Raw genomic sequence first — 18303 nt, forward strand, 5'->3', positions numbered from 1 at the left:
AGCCTTTACAGTAGCAGTTAAACATCTTACAAAAGTCAAGATCACCTGAACGTGGCTTTGTGTCAATAACAGAGCCATTTCTATCTGTTGCCAAAAGGCTTTCTCGCTAAAACTGGGAAAGTCTTTCCCTCCTCACCTTAAGCAGGAGCTTCTGTCTCCAAGTGGGACAAAGAAGTATCCTGAAGAAGCGACCGTGGGGACACATTGGCCTCATTTTGCATTTCAGCCCAGCACAGCTTTCCCCATGCAATTGCAAACAGCTGTGTTCTGCAAGAATCACCAGGAGACCTTGAATTACCAAGCCGTGAATGTCAGGATTAGGAGGCGATCATTAACAATAGCTGCATGCCCTGAAAGCCTCTCATTTAATGGAGTGGTAAGAGATTATTTACACTGTAATATTAAGAATCCTGCTATCTAAGTGCCTCATCAGTTTAAGATGGTGCCCTTTAATTCCTGTTACCTTGCTGAAACTGCACATCAAACCTGCATGGACTCTGCTTGCATCAAAAATGAATTGCTACTAGCTGCTGAAAGCTGACTTTTCCTGACCAGAGTTATGTATGTGGGTAATGGGGTGTAATAGAAAGGTGGTTAGGATACTCACATCAGCTCAGATGGAACGATTAGCACTTTAAAAGAACAGATTACTCTTTGTGAGACCCCTCCAAAAAAGCCACTTTTGCCACAGAAACTGCTGTGCCTGGCAATGACCTGCTGCACCCAAATGACTTCCTTTTAGATGCATAAAACAGAAGTGATTTAATGCACGGAACCAAAACTTGTTAAAGAGAATGGGCACGTGGTGCAACTCCGACATGCTCCCATAGATCATCTCCACAGAACCGCGAACCTTGTGCTTATTTAGGAATTCAGAACACGAAGCCATGTGCAGGACACGTGGATACCTTACAGAAATACGGGAGCAATTTCTGTGGCTGGGCACCACCTCCTGCTGTTTTCCCTCTCCATCAGCCAGCACACGGAGTCTTGACTCACTGTGCCCCAAGTCCAACAATTTTGTTGCTTGAATGCATTAGTAATTTCATTAATTTGGATGTTCGGGGATTTTCTAGGCCTCAGCCTAAAGCCAAGTAGAGTTTACGAAGATAATTACTCTACTCGTACAGAGAGATGAATAGGCCAAAGGGCAGTGCTCTGATCCTCCTGTCTGCTCTCTCACCATCTCTGACAAGGTCTGAGGAATTTGCAGTAAATAAAGGCTAATCCTAAACTCCTAACATTGCCTGACCCTAAGAAGGCAAAGGGATCCCTTTTTTTCTGGTACAGATGCCCCACTGGCAGAGGTCAGTCTCTGTGCTGGTGAGTCACTCCATCATTGTTGTCCCCATGCTAGCTTTCCACTAAGTCTGTACATGAAAATTCTTTTCCGATTTTTTTTCGCCACCTCATCCTTCCACCCTTGGCACGACACCTCAATGCCTTGCCTCTAATCTCAGGGCTGCCTCTTGTTTTTTTGTGTCCTCACCTCAGCTCTCGTTTGAGTTGCGGGCTGGGATTTTTATTTTACTTCCTGCCATTCAATGCTTCCATACACCCAATCCTTGTTTGCTGGTGTGGCATCGATTCCCCTTGCAAGGTACCAACCGCCAGCAAAGAAGCTCCGAAGCCACCAGAGAAATCCCATGCTCTCTTTTGCCAGCATTGAGCCCAGAAGTACACTGCAACAAATACGGGCATCAAGTGAACTTTACAGAGAGTTTTTGTTTTTTGGGCTAAAGCATGTTCAGGCAGATAATTTAGCAGCCAAAAAAAATCTTGAAAATATAACAGGGCAGAAATTGCAGACAGGGAATTACATTAGCAGGGCTAAGCTTCAGCACTTCATGATCAATGGGTCTTACAATTGGAATATTTTGGTATTCAGGACACGGATAGCTTAGAATTCCTAGTAATAACAGCTCTTCTTTATTAGTATAGCTGTATAATCCTTTTTCTTTTGATTAAAATATCTGTAGATTACCTCATGCTGCAAACTGAAATTAATACAGAGAGCTTGTACTCTACTTCATTGAGTTATTTTCTAAGTCATATCAGACCGACAACCTCAGTCTTGGATAGATTGCTCCAGCCACGACCTCAAAGTACGTTTGTGTTAAGAACAGCAGATAATTCAATGGCTCCTCGTGCTGGCTCAGCCCAGGGCTCCTCTCGAGCAAAGAGTTCAGCACTATGAAATTTGCATCCTGGTAAAATAACGCCCTTTTTTTCTTGGCTGGAACCAACATATTCATTAATCTCAGCATTTCAGAACAGACTTGCTCAGACTGACCATGGAGGAAAGGTCACTGCTTTGTCAGCTCTGCTCCTCAGACTCCTCTCATTAAATTTCCATTGAGATGCCACATATTTTGCTTGTTAAGAAACAAGGATTTTTAGGATTAACTTAACATTTGCCAGTTCAGAGAGACCGACTGAGAGAATCTGCAGGATGTCTGGGGCTGAAAAATGGGACCAGTGTGCATCCCCAGAATATAATATTTCCAAATAGTTTGTTCAAGTTAGACATCTACCAGCAAGACTTTATTTTCCTTTAGTGGGTCCTGGCTGGTACCTTAGGGTTGAGCAAAGGAAAATGTGACCTGGCTGGAGAAAACCTGCCTTATTAGATACCATCTTAAGAGCTATAAATCCACTTCCTTGTGACACTTGGAATACAAATCAATATACAAATAATGAAACCAAAAAAGGAAAAAGGGCCTGAAATGACAACACTGGGAAGGAAAACACTGGGAAAGATTTAGACTGGATACAAGAAAAACATTTTTTATGATAATGGTAGTGAAGCACTGGAACAGGTTTCCCAGAGAGGTGGTGCATGCCCTGTGCCTGGAGACATTCAAGGTCAGGCTGGACGGGACTCTGAGCATCCTGATCAAGCTGTATCCCTGTTCATTGCAGGGGAATTGGACAAGATGGCCTTTAAAGGTCCCTTCCAACTCAAAGAATTCTATACGCTCTCATTAACTGAAACACATGCATGAGATGTCCCAGTAATTGATTTCTGGAAAGCAACTGGCCAAGGAAGGATATTAGCAGGCTGGCAGCCTTCTTTCTGGATGGTTTCCTGTTTTCCAACCAGATGCCAGCTCATCTCCCTGACCCAGCAGAGGAAGATGGTTTATGACCTCTTCTATTACATACTTATGTGAGCAGGAGATTGCACTATTAGTTTTCTCCCGTCCCAAGGAAATAGCCATTACAAGTTTAAATAAAAATTAGTGGCCAAAAAGCCACTTCACTATGTACATTTTTCACTCCCAGAAGAAAAGCATGTTAGAAAGCATCGCAAATAAGAGGCACAACTCATGCTGCTAGCAGTGGAGAGAGACAGCTGATGCCTCCGATGATTACATTTCTCTTGTCATCAGATATGTTCAGCAGAGATGAAAAATTCATTTCATGATGAAAATCCTTTGTTAAAGCCTCTCTCTTGCAGAGAGAGTGCTGTAGCCCAATCTGCTTAGCACACCACATGCCTAGTAGTGACCATAGGAGACAGCATTTGATGTGAGTTACAGTCTGTAAACAGAACAGCGTAGTCAGAGTTACTCCAATTAGCTTTCCCTAGTTAAGATTCGTTTTTAATTCTAATAAAATAGGCTAAGTTGATAACTCAGAAACTCAGCATTCTTGCCATCCCATCACACTCTTACCAGTGGCAGGAAAACATAATAGGAAAGCCAAGTTTTAAGGAACAAGTTGGAGAATTATTTGAACTGGCTTAAGAAGTTACTACTGCTACACCTGTTTGCTCACCCCCCCAGCCTCCCAGCCCTTGCTATCAGCTCTACTGTGCTCTGCACCTGCTGCAGATTCTCTCATTTCAGGATAATTTGGCATTCACAAAGCACTACTGTCAGGAATTTGCTGATGCTCATGGCAGGTAGAAGCACACTGCTTTGCAGCTGTTTGCTGTACATTTACTAAGGTCTCCAGAAGCTGTAGAGGCAGGAGAAGTGTAAAAAAAATACTTCCATCCTTTCCATTGCTACTGCAGTGTGTCAAATCCCCAGCAGGTGCAAACAAGTGTGAGATTCTCCACCTTGTGTCACCACCTGCTCTGAGCTTTCGTCACTCAAATCAGCCCAAAGCCTCATGAACACATAACCTGAACTTCCTCATGCAAATTCTCCCCATTTAAATGATCAAACTAACATTGTGCTGGGCAGCAGTTTCATCCTGATAACTATTTGGAAGAGCTTCCAGCTTGTCCACTGCCTTGTATGCTCAGAGCTAGAGTTGACCACTACCCAGGGCAGCTAATCCATATGAACTCCTTCCTTTTCTGATGTAGCAGCAAAGAGATGCAGGAGTGCTCCATGCCCCATACGCACCTTTCCTCTTCTCTCCACAAGCACCCTCCTGGGATGCTCTTACTGCTGGCCCAAAGCGTTCAGAGCTGGTTTATCAAGAGACCTGTTACATAGGAGGAGGTGCTGAGGAGGTCAAAGGGATGAGAGCTGGCAATAAACATTTATTTTATAGTTCTATAGGTAAGAGTAATGTACTGGAAGATGAGAATAGGGGAAGCAAACACTAACCCAGCCAATTACTGTACTTCACAGCCTTTTCTCTCCCACACATTGCACCTTTTCATGTGACACTGAGAAAGTCACATAAGAAGGTGGCAACAAATCAAGCAACATACTCCTTATCTCTGAGCCTGAAGGGCTGCTGGAGAGCTCTCCTTCAGGGAAAGGGATGATGCTCTGCTAGATCCACACTGCCAGTGGCCTTTGTAGCAAGGGCTGGGGAGCTCTCCCATAGCATCAGCTAGGACAGAACCTTTCCTTATGCTTCACTGTTTGGGGTGAATGGCCTTAAGTTGCCCTAGGGAAGATTCAGGTTGGATATTAGGAAGAATTTATTCTCAGAAAGAGAATAAATTCCAGAGACACTGAAACGTGTTGCCCAGGGAGGTGGTGGATTTGCCATCCCTGGAGGTGCTTAAGGAAAGGGAATAGTACTTAGGGACATGGTTTAGTGGGCCGTATGGGTGGTAGGTGGACAGTTGGACTACATGATCTTAGAGGTCTTTTCTAACCTCAGTGATGCTACCTGAGACCTTAGCTCTAGGACTGCAGCCAGAAACCACAATAAGTTTTGAAGGGTATCTGGAGATTATGGGGAATGTACCAGGTTTCTCTAGAGGTTATTGGAAGCAAGCCATGCAGGAGAAACCATTCCCACCTACCATACAGCTGAGCTGCTGGGAGAACGTTTATATCCCCTCTCTCCACACTCATCAGCAGCATCGCCAGGGGCAGCCACATTACCCACCCAGAGGTAGGTGAGGGTGCTTTAGGCAGCAGCAGCGTGAACCCAGCTGAAATCCTCTACACAAGAGACATGGCCACATCTCAGAGTTTTGGGAGTCAAAAAACTATCTGCAAAATGATTATTTTGTGTTTAAACTAAGACTGATAGTGCCAGGAGGGACGGTGACTCAGAGGCCTCATACCCGTTTTCCTCAGAGCCCGTGTTGGCGTCATCCTGCGTCAAGCACCAAGCCGGCTCTGCTTTACTACTGCAGAAACCTGTTTTTCATGCCCTTGTTTCCTGCCTGATGGTTTCTTGCGTAGGTGGCAGCAGAAGTCTATCACACAACATCGCAGAGCCTGTCCGAGGAGAATGCTGCACTGGGATGATTTCATTTCTGTTTGAGCTTGTTTTTATTACACTGACAATACAGGTACTTCATCCCTCTGGTTTAGCTTGAATGGATTTTTGAGCTCACATCCCAAAATGAGAGAAGAAAACAGCTCTGAGGCACTTCTAAAATAAGAAGAGTTCATCAGCAACTTCACAATGACTTTACATCCATGCCTTATGTTTCCATGTGCATCAGATCCTTTAGGGCACGTTGGCTTCCTGCATTTCCCACTGTCCTTCAGAAAGAGACTGCTAAGGTAAATATTGTTAACCCACCAAACCCAACACGGTGTCAATCCTAGTCACCGTACCATCCTTCAGGTGTATTTTCTCCAAATGAAATTCAAGTAGAAAGAGAGTTAGGAAATGGATTGCGTTTCCTCCTTCCCCATGGGCCCTGTCCACTTTAATAAGGAACATGCTCAGAACAAGGCATGGATGCATCTAGCAAGTGACATAACTGGTGTGATGAAAACATACCACATTCAGTCAAGGCTACTGGGCCTTAGGAGGGCATCCATAGTGTGCCGATAGGCAATTCTATCAGAGGAAAATTAAACATGAGACATGGCTGCTCCCAAAGCCAGCTTTTCCTGGGCCTGTCTGGTCTGCAGAGGGGGTTCTGATGCACCTGCATCCAGGTAACACTTCAGGCAGGAGACAGCCGTGCCCTCACTGGGCTTCCAGGCTGTCTCTGTGCTGACACACAAGTGATGACATGCATGGTATGGCTCAATTTTGGCAGTAAATCCCAACACATGGCCATGGTGAGGATGTGGTGAAGCTGTCTCCTGGTCCTAATGCTTGGTCTGGCAGCCACAAGCTCAGAGAGCTGCTCTATGTTCGGCTTCATGTCGCTTCCTGTGGCTTAGAGCCAGGTTAGACAGCACCATGGGGAAAGCTCTTGTGGCCTTGCTCAGCTCTGAACCTTAATGATACAGTGCTTTACACACAGCAGGATGCTTTTGCTAAGAGGCCAGCACTACGAGACCGGGGGGAACAGGTTAATGCTGACAGATACCCAGGCTTAAACTTTGCTCTCTAATAGGATTAGCACACAGGCATTTGTTTCCCTGGACCAATTAGAAACCCCAATTATGATTTTTTTAGCAGCCATCAGAGAGCTTCTGTCAAAACCAAAGAGCAGCCACACTCTGTCTCACTTTGTACCATCTCCCATGATGATTAAATGTGAGATGTTAACAAAATCTCTCCTTGCCTCTCCCTCTCCATCCCACCTGCCCCACAGATGTAGAAATTTGAGGGTAAGTTTTGGGTCCCAACAAAATACATCCTTTTCTCAGTCTGAAATGAGAATCAGAGCTGTACAAAAGCTCCACTGCTGTTTCTTTTCCCTCATTTCACTCACTCTGACATCAGTGGGTTCTTGAATTCAGCATGTTTGGAAAGGCAGAGTGCTTCATTGAAAACTATCAAGGGCTTCCACTAGAAGCCAGCAGCCTTTGGTTCGGTCACACAGCTGCTATGAACCTAGTTAGGCCACGGCAGGGATAGCACTGATTGCAGCAGCTACATCTTTAAGCCTGTTCTTTTGGACGTAGACATGAACTGACTCGTGTCTACGAGTCTACTGAAACCAACACAATTGTTTTATTTCAGGAAACAAGACTAAAAAAATGTCTATTTTTTTAAACTGTTATATTAAACACTACCATGCTGATGAGAACAAAGGCCATCCTGCCCTGCCCTGAATGCTGGGGCTCAGAGAAAGACCCAGAAAAGTTTTGTTTTGTTTTGTTTTGAACTTCAAAGGATATGGGTAGACAAAAAGATTCTCTAAACTGTGCTGATTCTTGCTTTAGGTAGAAGAGCCTATAAAAATAAGCAATAGATTAGCACAGAACATTCTGAACAGCAATATAGACATTCTTGCAAAGAGCATCAATAGCTAATCTGCCCTCAGAGTTAAAGGATTATAATCAGGGACCTTTTTTCCATCTCTGCAGAACAGGTCTTTTGCCCACTTTGTGTGCCTGCTCACTCACCTATGGAGAGGATAATTTCCCTTTGTTTCTCTCAGAAAACAGGAGGTTTACTTCAGGAAAGCTAGAAATTTTTTCTGATGGAAGGTAGCACAACAGAACAAAATATGTGTGGCCATTAAATGAGGGAAACTTGAAGACTTATATGCCATTCCTCTTCATTCAAAGGACAATGAATCCTAGCTCCATTCCCTTTTCTAAAGTTTATTAATAAGGTTTGGAAATGCATTGTGTGATGGGAGTCATCATTTCAATATTGCTCCACAGTGCCAAGCCAAAACACCAGTAAATTAAAACTCCTTTTATCAGTACAGCGGAGGGATCTGCGGGTGAGTGATCTCCCATCCACTTTGCAGGACAGATTAGAGATAGAAATGGGCAGCCTGCCAGAGAGGACAGCTGTAGCTCCTTAAATCTGCAGGTGACCTGTTGCCAATGTTTCCTTTTTCCCAATTGCTTTAAACTTTGTTGTAGCTTCTTGACCCCATTAGAAGACTCCAAGACCCAGTTTGGGACTGAGGTTGGTAGAAAGTTGAAGTGGATCCAAGGAATATTCAATCAAAACAACACAATCACCAGAAGGCCTCCACAGAGCTAAAAAGGAAAATAACTTCCCTGCTGGCATTCAGCTCTGAAAAACGTACACGGATATGGGGATTTGCAGCAAATGATGTGCATGAGATCTGTGCAGGCCATCTGAAGCATCCTGGCTTGTCTGCTCCTGGAGCACCATGGCTAGAAGGGGTGCCTGCCTCCAAGGGGCTGCCACCGCTGTGGCAGAAACTAGTTTTGGCAGCCTTTGCTTTGCTGCTTCAAAAGCAGTGACACGTTTCCAGCCATTGCCGCTCAAAGTTAAAAGCTTGTCATAACATGTCAGGTGGCGAGGCTGCAGCACGAGGCTGATGAGACAACTTTCAGTCCAGTGCAGACAGCCTGCTCTGGGTGCTGAAGGGATGGAGAGCTGGTGTCTGAGCACTGAAAAAAGGCTTCCCTCTGCTTATGGCAGAATCTCTCTCCCTCCTCTTGCCAGAGGCTCCACTTGGAAATTTGGACAAAATTTTATTTTAAAAAGTATAATCATTTATCTTGTTGGAAACATTTCTGCAAGCTTCAGACTTGAGGGAACTGTGGGCCCGGATTTCCACCAATACTCCAGAAAGAAAAAATGAAAGAAAAAGAGCAACCCTGAACTCTTTGTGACAGAATAGAAAAGTACCTGCCAAATGCTAGCAATAGATCAGTACAAGGGGAAGTGGCACTTCCCACACCCAAAGTAGTGTAGGATTATTAGTGCCCTGGTAACTGGTTACAAAGAACAGTGTTACTTTCAAATTCTCTCACAGGATGGCCTGTGTCACGTAAGGGAGAGCAACACAAATTCACAGCCAGTGCAGAAAAGTGCACCAGAAATCACAGAATCATAGAATGGCTTGGGTTGGAAGGGACCTCAAGGACCATCTAGTTCCAATCCCCAGCCATGGGCAGGGCTGCCCCCCACCGGCTCAGGCTGCCCAGGGCCCACCCAACCTGGCCTGGAGCACCTCCAGGGATGGGGCACCCACAGCTCTGGGCAGCAGTGCCAGGGCCTCACTTTGAGTCCTAAGAGGAGAATCAGGGCTGATGCACCTGATGATGATCAGTGAAGGCACTGTAGCTTTGCTTCACTGTAGTGCCTTCACCCATCCTTTCCCCTTCACAGCCTTTCCAGGGCAGCACTTAGCTCCTGAGGGAGATGTTTGTGTACGTCAAGTCTGAGATGAATGAGAGCACTGTCCAAGGCTCTCTTCCGTATGATGCTTTGCCTGTGATTGAGGTGACACAGTGCTTTCAGCTGTTCTCTGAAAAAAAACCAAACCAAACCAAAACCAAAACAAAAACAATAAAACAACCCAAGAAGTAAATGACAAAAATACTGTAATGTTAAATACACTGTAGATCAAGAATTGTTTACATAGCACAGCCCACACGCGTACACAATAGATTATCCCACTTTCACCTCCTTTAAGCAACTTATCTACATACCAGCACTGGCAAGGAAAAGTCCTGTCAGAAATGCTTTTTTTCTTTCTTTATCCTCTGAGCGTCCAACTTTTTTTTTAATAAAATTCTACAGTCTGGAGAAATTGCCATTTCTGACCAGTGCAGAAACAAACGATGAAATATTCATGAGCTGTGGAGACTTTTCCTCTCACAGAACCAACAGCCAGTACTAAATTTGCATGATCCAACCAAAGAAGACATTTCAAGAGAAAAGTACTTTATGTAGCAATATTCACAAACTTTTAGATACTGAAGTAAAAACAGCAAGTTTCTGCCCTTGCTTTTGCAGAGTCACACACTGTTTGAAGAGCGTCCCACTACATTTTCAGAAGATGCCTAAATGTATCATCTGGACCACAGGAAATAAAGCAGGGTTAAAATGCTGAACAAAACCATACTGAAGTTAACAAGCCTTAAGGTTCATAAACCCTGCAATAGAAGCTTGCAGAATCTTTCTAGGCTCATCCAATAAAACCCTATGGCACTTTGCTCTTCCCTTCCAAATCTCCATCTGTCTGAGCCAGCATCAGCATTAAATTTTGCATGGAAGCTTGCCAGATAAAATAGCTACTTCAGCTGGCTTTCAATTACCATTAGTTTCAGAGAGTTCTTTGAGGAATATGTTAAAATCTCTGTCATTTTAAAACTAAATCCTGCCTAAGTCAGAGATGGATAATGTCTTGCCTCAATGTACTCGGTACATCTTACAAAAGAGATAATTCATGTATGCTTTAATTTTATACAAGCAGTTAGTTTCCATCTGCATTCTGCTCTGTTCACCTCCTTTCATGCTGAAAGCTGAAAACAACACTGTTTCCTGGGGATGTTTAAAAGATAATTTGATTCAGTTTAATTAAATGCATCCCATTTCCCTCTGAATTGCCTCAAACTTTCCAGATATGGCAACCACACAAGTGGCCTTGGCCCCCAGCCCTTGGCATGGGTGCGACTTTGGTACCCACATTCAGTCACTGACACATCTTGAGCTGGGGTGAGCAGTGATTTCCAGCAGCTACTTGTACCTTATTTTGCAGATAACCTCTTTGAAATACATTTGTTCCCTCAGCATGGCACAGGTGATATCACGTGCCCTTGGATGCTTAGGGAAGTTCACTGAAATTTGACGCCTCAGAGATTTGCTCTCATGAGGAAAAAGAAATTATTGTTAGTGATTTTATAACATTTTTGCAAGCTCTTCTTTCCCCAAGTAAGGCAGATGTGATCAAATACAGTATCCTTACAAGCAGCATCACAGGGAGACTTGAGACACAGCATCTCCTTGCTTCTGCTTGGAGCCCACTTGCGTGCCTTCCAGCTTGGTCTCCACCATGTTGTTTGCATCCCCAACTCCCAGAACATGAATCACCCTTCAACAGGAAAAGATGCTCTGAAATTATATACTATTCACCAGAATTATTGGGATCAAAACACATTCGATATGCCGCAAATAATCTTCAGAATAACCAGGTATGTTCAAACAAGATATTGCAATGGGATGATGTTCAACAAGACCAAGTGCTGGGTCCTGCACTTTGGCCACAACAACCTCAGGCACTGATACGGGCTTGGGGCAGAGTGGCTGGAAAGCTGTGTGGAGAAAAAGGATCTGGGGGTTGGTCAACACTCAGCTGAACAGGAATCAGCAGTGTGCCCAGGTGGCCAAGAAAGCCAATGGCATCCAATCTTGCATCAGAAATGGTCAAGAGCAGGGAGGTGATTGTCCCCCTTTCCTCAGCACTGGTGAGGCCTCACCTCAAGTACTGAGTTCAGTTTGGGCTCCTCACTACAAGAAAGACATCAAGGTCTCGAATCTGTCCAGAGAAAGACAACAAAGCTGGTAAGGGGTCTGGAACACAAGTCATATGAGGAGTGGCTGAGGAAACTGGGATTGTTCAGTCTGGGGAAGAGAAAGATCAGTGGAGACCTTATCACTCTATAACTGCCTGAAAGGAGGATGCAGTGAGGTGGGAGTCAGGCTCTTCTCTTGGGTAACAGCAATAGGACGAGAGAGCATGGCCTCAAGTTGCATCAGGGGAGGTTCAGGTTGGATATTAGGAAGAATTTCTTCTCTAAAAGACTGATGAGGCATTGGAACAGGCTGCCCAGGGAAGTGCTGGAGTCACCGTCCCTGGAGATGCTCAAGAAACAGGTTGATGTAGTACTTAATGATATGGTTTACTACTTAATGATATGGTTTACTGGGCAGAATTGGTGGTAGGTGGACAATGGTCTTTTTAGAGGTCTTTTCTATCCTTAAAGATTCTATGATTCTATGATTTGTCTGTCTGAGTCAAGGTGCTTTTTTTGCTGTTTCAAGGAGATTTGGGCAGGTTCCTCTGGAGTGTCTCAGTAGCTCAGTTGAAGTTACAAGGACTATGCTTTATTACTGAAGTAAAAAAACCTTCAAAAGTGAAAAAAAAATTTCTCAGAAGTTGAAACAACCCTACTTGTTGCTATCTGTTCCTCTGGTGCTAGTCTAGATAGCTCCTTTTCTAAACAGGCTTTGTGAGGAGCCACACACAGCTAGAGGATCCCCAGAAGGGAGCTTCATCTACTGCTGTGTGGTAGCTGGTGCTTATTGAATCCCCACAGACACCCATGCTGGGGTGGGCTTTCCAGGAAGCCCTCAGCAGGGCCATCAGCCAAGTTACTCTAACACAGGCTGTCCCTTCTCTTCAGCCTTATCCACGACCAGGTGACACCAACAACTGAGCAGGTACTGTCTCCTCTGGGCCATGACAATGCTGTCCTTGCTAGGACAGGGAGCTGTCATGTAGGGCTGCATATAAATGACTGAATTTTCACTCCTTTCTGAAACTCACTTAAGCATTTTATCGAGGCAAGGACACACAGAATTACATAGAAGTGAAAGAAAACAAGGTCTGTCATTTTCACAATTTAACAAACTCAACAGCATCTCCTTAGATTTATAGAGTAATGATTTTCACAGCAATGAATTTTAATTGATGTTCTCTCTCTATTAATATGGGAGAACTTTTTCTTTCTGTATTCTTTATAGTTGGGATATGTCATTTTTGATCTACATTTTAATAATTAGTAGAATATGATTTCAAACAAAAAGTGCCAAGGAGGGTATTTACACTACATGGCTCTGCCTCAGGCATTAATGAAGCATGATATCGTGCAGTGGGCACAGTTGTGTCGTATGTAATGATACAAATTAAATCTATAATTATTTGTGGTATAACACAACTGCTGCAAAAATAGTACAAATAGTGTTCCTGATAGGAAATACCGTCGTTATGATAAGAAGGTGCTGCTAATGCCACTACGCATTACAATCAATTCTTGATGATATCATGTGAGCCAAGCTAATAAATTGGGAATTATATGCCTTCTGCACATTCCTGTCAATGTGAGGCAGGACTTGTTTGCTAATAGAGCGACAAATAATCCAGCTGGAAAAACAGTCAAGATAACAAAGCAAAAATATCCCCAAACAGCACCTCCCATGGAGAAAAACAACTTCTGTGGCTCTGCTACAAATGGGAAGAGAACAGAGAGGGCTTGTAAAAAACTTGCCTTTTGGAAAAACAGATGGGAAGCAATACCTCTGTCTCAGCCCCAGCACTGGTAAACAACCCCCAAAACCAAGATCCTGAGCACTCGTCCCTGCTGAATGCGTAGTAATGTGAAAAGCAGAGCTTTGGCTATTGTGTGCAAGGTGGGGGCTCTCATTCCTGCTGCTCGCTGCATGCCTGTGCTCCCCAAAATGTTCCACCACAAGATGGTTCAGCAGATCTGGAAAAGGCTGGGAAATGTGAGTCAGTAGACCCAAAAAACAGAGCACAAATTAAACAGAGAATTTGCACAAGCAAATAAACCACCGGTGCTGACTGTGAAGGGAGCGTTAGCAACTCTCCTGTGATAGATTTGTAGGAGAGATGAAGGCTAATGTAAGCCTCACAATTTGCTACAGGAGAAATTGGAGAAATCACTCAATCGAGGCAGGGATTAAGCTAGCGAGAGAGCTCAAGGAGAGAAGAGAAGATTAAAACTTGGGGCTGAGTGAGTAATGCCCAATAAATATATTCAAATGAATCTCTTCCACAGAGGCACTGCCAGGGCTCCCATCACCTTGCAATCTTTAATGCACTTGCTCCACTGGAAGGAAGTCAGTGCTGCTATTTCTATCTCTTGTTTGGGGAACGGAAACACAGCAAGATTAAGCAACTTGCTCAAGGTGACCCAAAAAGTCTGTTCCAGAACAGAAAAATGAAGTCAAAAACGTCAGGTCTCAGCACAGCCAGGGGATCATCAGCCCACCTATGACCAGTGTGTAGCTCTGGGAGAGGCACTGGCTCCTCACACTTATCCGTAGCTTGTTACCATGGGCTTCCCACTGCCTTAATGCCCACAGCAGGAGATGCAACCAGTAGAAGCACCTGCAATAATGAGAGTGCTGAGACTGCTGTGGGAGGAGAAGCAGTCCCAGGGGACTTGCTTACCTGGTGACTTTATTTGCAATTATGTTGACTCCATCTGAATCCTACACGGATGCTTAGAGCTCAACACTGCAGAACCGGATCCTCACCCAGCGGGGTCTCTGTTTGAAATGAGCTGCAGGGGAGCCTCCTCCTTGTGCTTTGGAGCTTGAGCAGGTGGAAATTTGTGACCTAGCTCCTGGAGCTATTTAGTTTTAACTCAAGTGAATTTACCGAGAGCTCCTGGAAATTACACTGCTACTCTGTGCGTGGCCACTAGACAGTACATTGGTACTCAGTTCACCAGTGAGAAATACATCATTGAGGGCAGACAACAGACAAAATTTCATTTTTAGAACAGCAGACAGTGCTTGGGATTGCTGGTAAGCAGGTGTTTCCTGGGCCTGATCCAGCAAAGCTCAGCTTGGTATGTTGGGAGAAATGAACCCTGCTCCCAGATCACACCTGCTGGCTCCTGCTTTCAAATAGGCAGGAGTGGGAAGATGTTCAGTTTGCTTCCAAGGCCCCAGATTTTCAAGATGGGGATGCAATATTTATTTTGTATTTAAATTTACTGGACCCGATCTCCAACTCCATTACAGCCTAGAGAAGCATTTCTTTCTGTTCCAGTGGGTGGCAGATGAGGTCTCATCCCTCATAAATGGAGCTGCCTGGTGGCTCGTTAATGTGTCCCCAGACCCAACTGGTGCTGCAGCATCTGCCACCATCCATCCCTGGGCTGCCCACTAAGGAGCTGTGTCCCACCACAGCCAGCACCTGTGCCTGAGTGCATGTGTTGGTAAATAATTTATATGGGCATGATTTACATACTAAATTAGCTTTGCTTTTAATTGCAGGCAGAATATTTTACCACAAAGAGCTATGCCTGGAGCCTGTTTGATTAACTACAGAAAGAAAAGCATTTAGTAGCATAAACTGAACCACCACAAAGTCAATACATATTAAAGGATTTGAAGGGCTTCTACTTTTTTTTTTTTTCAGCTAAACACATTTTATGAACAGCAGGGAAGACAACATTCTGATTCAGCACTAGTTATGCTTTTTTTTTCTTGCTGCTCTGCTGCAAACCAACATTGGGGTCCTGCAGTCTGCTTTTGTTGTTTCTACTGGAGGAAAAAGAAGTGTTGCCACGACCAGACTTATTCTCAGTCTAACTTATCTCCATTACACAAAGCTTTGAAAAATGGCAGCAACTTTCAGACTTTTGACCCATTTGGCAAGGACTCTATCCAGATGCCCCAGGAGATGGCTCTTTGCAGGAAAATTAAGGTAAATTCTGGGCTGATTGCAGCAGCTACCTCAAAATACACATATATATATGTTGCATAAAAAATTAACAAAGCCTACGTGGTATTTTAGGAACAAACCCTGAGTAACTGCATGTATGAGCACCATCTATTGGCTGCACTATTGCTTACAAGGTGCAAAATGCCTCCTGTTTCCAACAAAACTCCAGCTCCATTGCATGACACACAGGTCAGTCCTAGCCTCTGGGACCTGGAGCAGGACAAAGAGCAGAGCAGAGGCCAGCAGGGAGCTCCAGTGTGGCAGCCCCTGCCACCAGACTCTGGGATGGGGGAATAGAGGTTCTCCACCTGGGGTCATGCTCCTGATGCCCTGAGAACCAGTCTGCCTACTGCTCCAATTAAGGATGCTCCATTACCCCCTTTTCCTATAGGAATAATCTATTTTGGCCTCAGAAGGCTGAGATAATTAACTCCAAACAAGGTTTTGGGAGCATTAGGGGTGTTTGGCTGCTACTCCCACTCAATCATTTTAAGAACAAAGAGCTACAAATCCACAGCAATTTAGAATCTGACTTTCCAATTAAGGATTTGACGTGTTTTTATGCCTTTGAAGTGACAATATTTGTCAGGCTGTTTGTTCAGTACATTGTCTGCATGTGCAGTTACACAAGAATTGGTTTAATTAAGGTTAATTGGTGCATAATTAGAGCTGCTGCCAACACAAAAGAATGGCTGCAGACCAGGGAGAGAGTCAATTTCTATCCAGCTCCAAAGGACAAATAGCATCAAGTGGATATTACAGCTGAGCAGTAAAAATCTAAACTGCTTCATATTTAATGCTGCTTTTTGTAAACCAATATGACTAACTGCTTGGCAGTGCTTTCCCCAGAGCTCATAGTCCCATCCCAGTAAATGGAGCATTTTTCATGGTGGAAGTGTTTGCATTACTAAGTCTTTGCAGTTGGACACTGTCCTTTGCCATTGCAGAGATTTGCAGGATACAATCCAGAGAAGAAAGGTAGAGGCAAGAAGGGAAATGGTGTCTCTGAAGAAGCAGATGTGATTTATTGCACAATGAACTCACCTGGCATCACTGCTCTGGCAGAAGGCCGATGGGAGAATCACTCTTGCTATATTGCTTCCAGTATCTGTAAGGTGAGCACAATGCAATTCTGACATTACTGCTTGGTTACTGCAAGGTCGTAGAATCATAGAATCATTAAGGCTGGAAAAGACCTCTAAGATCATCATATCCAGCCATTAATCCATCACTGATACACTCACTAAACTGCATCCCACAGTGCCATTTCTCCACCCACGTTTCTTGAACATCTCCAGGGACAGTGACTCCAGCACCTCCCTGGGCAGCCTGTGCCAATGCATCACCACTCTTTCAGAGAAGAAATTCTTCCTAATATCCAACCTGAACCTCCCCTGATGCAACTTGAGGCCATTCCCTCTCATTCTATTGCTGTTACCCGAGAGAAGAGGCCAACCCCCACCTCACTGCATCCTCCTTTCAGGCAGCTGTAGAGAGCGATAAGGTCTCCCTTGATCTTTCTCTTCTCCAGACTGAACAATCCCAGTTTCCTCAGCCACTCCTCATACAACTTGTGTTCCAGACCCTTACCAGCTTTGTTGTCCTTCTCTAGACATGCTCCAGGGCCTCAATGTCTTATTTGTAGTGAGCTACAAAAACCTGAATGCAGTACTCGAGACACAGTCACCTCCCTTGTATCATCCTTGACCCCTCCTCCCCAAGAGGACAGAAGAGTTTCCATGAAGAAAAGTGTCCAACCCTGTAAACACTGCAAGCCTTCCCATCCCCATGGCACACAAACTCCTATTCACAGCATCATCTTCTGCCTGAGCCCCCTCATATACATCATGTCCAGCACAGAGCTAAAAGCAAAGCCACTTTCAGACCAGCCCAAAGGAGCAGTCAGCGCTAAAGGTCAAAAAGTAATAAATTAGGACTTAAAAAAGAGAGAGGAGAAAAGGCCTGAGGTAGCATCACATTATACAGGTGGATTCAGATTGCTAAGCTGCGGGGAACAACTAAAAGGAGCAGCTTCCAAGGGGCACAATGATGAAATCACACTGCAACCGGAACCAAAGGGCTTGGACGTGCGTGAACAGGAGAAGCAGCCTCACTCAAGCTATAGGTTACACAGTGAAAATGTAAATAAGCAAATATTCCTTTGCTATTGCACAAGTGTAGTAACCCGCATCCTTGTGGTTTTTTTATCTTCATACTGGGACTTTTCTTCATGCACATTCTGCTTTCTAACCCCAGGTAATTACAGTAACCATAAAGCTGCAAAGTTCCAGCACCAAAATCACAGGAAAATACCATGGGAGTGCAATGGCCCCTCTGAGGTGTAGGCAGAGTTATTCATCCCGAGCCGTGAAGAACATGGTTTGGCAGAACAAGCTCATCAGCCTGAGAGCATGGCCATCCTCTGTGCCCAGACCAGCCCCAGACAGACTTCCAAATGATCTGATGACACAAAGGATTTATGATTTTCAGACCTTTGCTGTAAGAAGCACTTTAGCATCTTGGCAACTGAGGGATGAGCTAGTTTCTCTAGGAAGAACCAGGGAATGTCAGGAAGGACAGCTTCTCAGGGCTGGGGAAATCTTTAAGTCAGGATGAAAAAGGTGAAATGACCTGTTTCTGAAGTTTCCTATGCAGGAGATAATTGACCAACTGGCACAAATCAGCACATCTCCACTGGTGAATAGGCTGGTGCCAGGCAGTCTGAACCTCAAAGGAGCAGAAATCCTGTCCACTCATAACTTAAGGCAACAAAAAGCTTTGTTGTTTCTTTCAAAGACAGTATGGCAGAGACAACATTCTCTAGGAAGCTG

At 44.4% G+C, this 18303-nt stretch overlaps 1 long non-coding RNA gene across 1 annotated transcript in view; it reads right to left on the reverse strand.

The window, feature by feature from the left end:
- Window positions 1-18303, reverse strand: part of LOC107052861 — a 331879-nt gene that overhangs the window by 9179 nt on the left and 304397 nt on the right. The window contains exons 14-15 of the long non-coding RNA XR_005858753.1: window positions 16517-16580; window positions 137-267 (exon numbers count right to left, since the gene is read on the reverse strand). This is a non-coding gene — a long non-coding RNA (uncharacterized LOC107052861). The remainder of the gene's footprint in view (window positions 1-136; window positions 268-16516; window positions 16581-18303) is intronic.

This window comes from Gallus gallus, chromosome 3 (genome assembly GCF_016699485.2).
Source record: "Gallus gallus isolate bGalGal1 chromosome 3, bGalGal1.mat.broiler.GRCg7b, whole genome shotgun sequence".
Classification (NCBI taxonomy): Eukaryota; Metazoa; Chordata; class Aves; order Galliformes; family Phasianidae; genus Gallus; species Gallus gallus.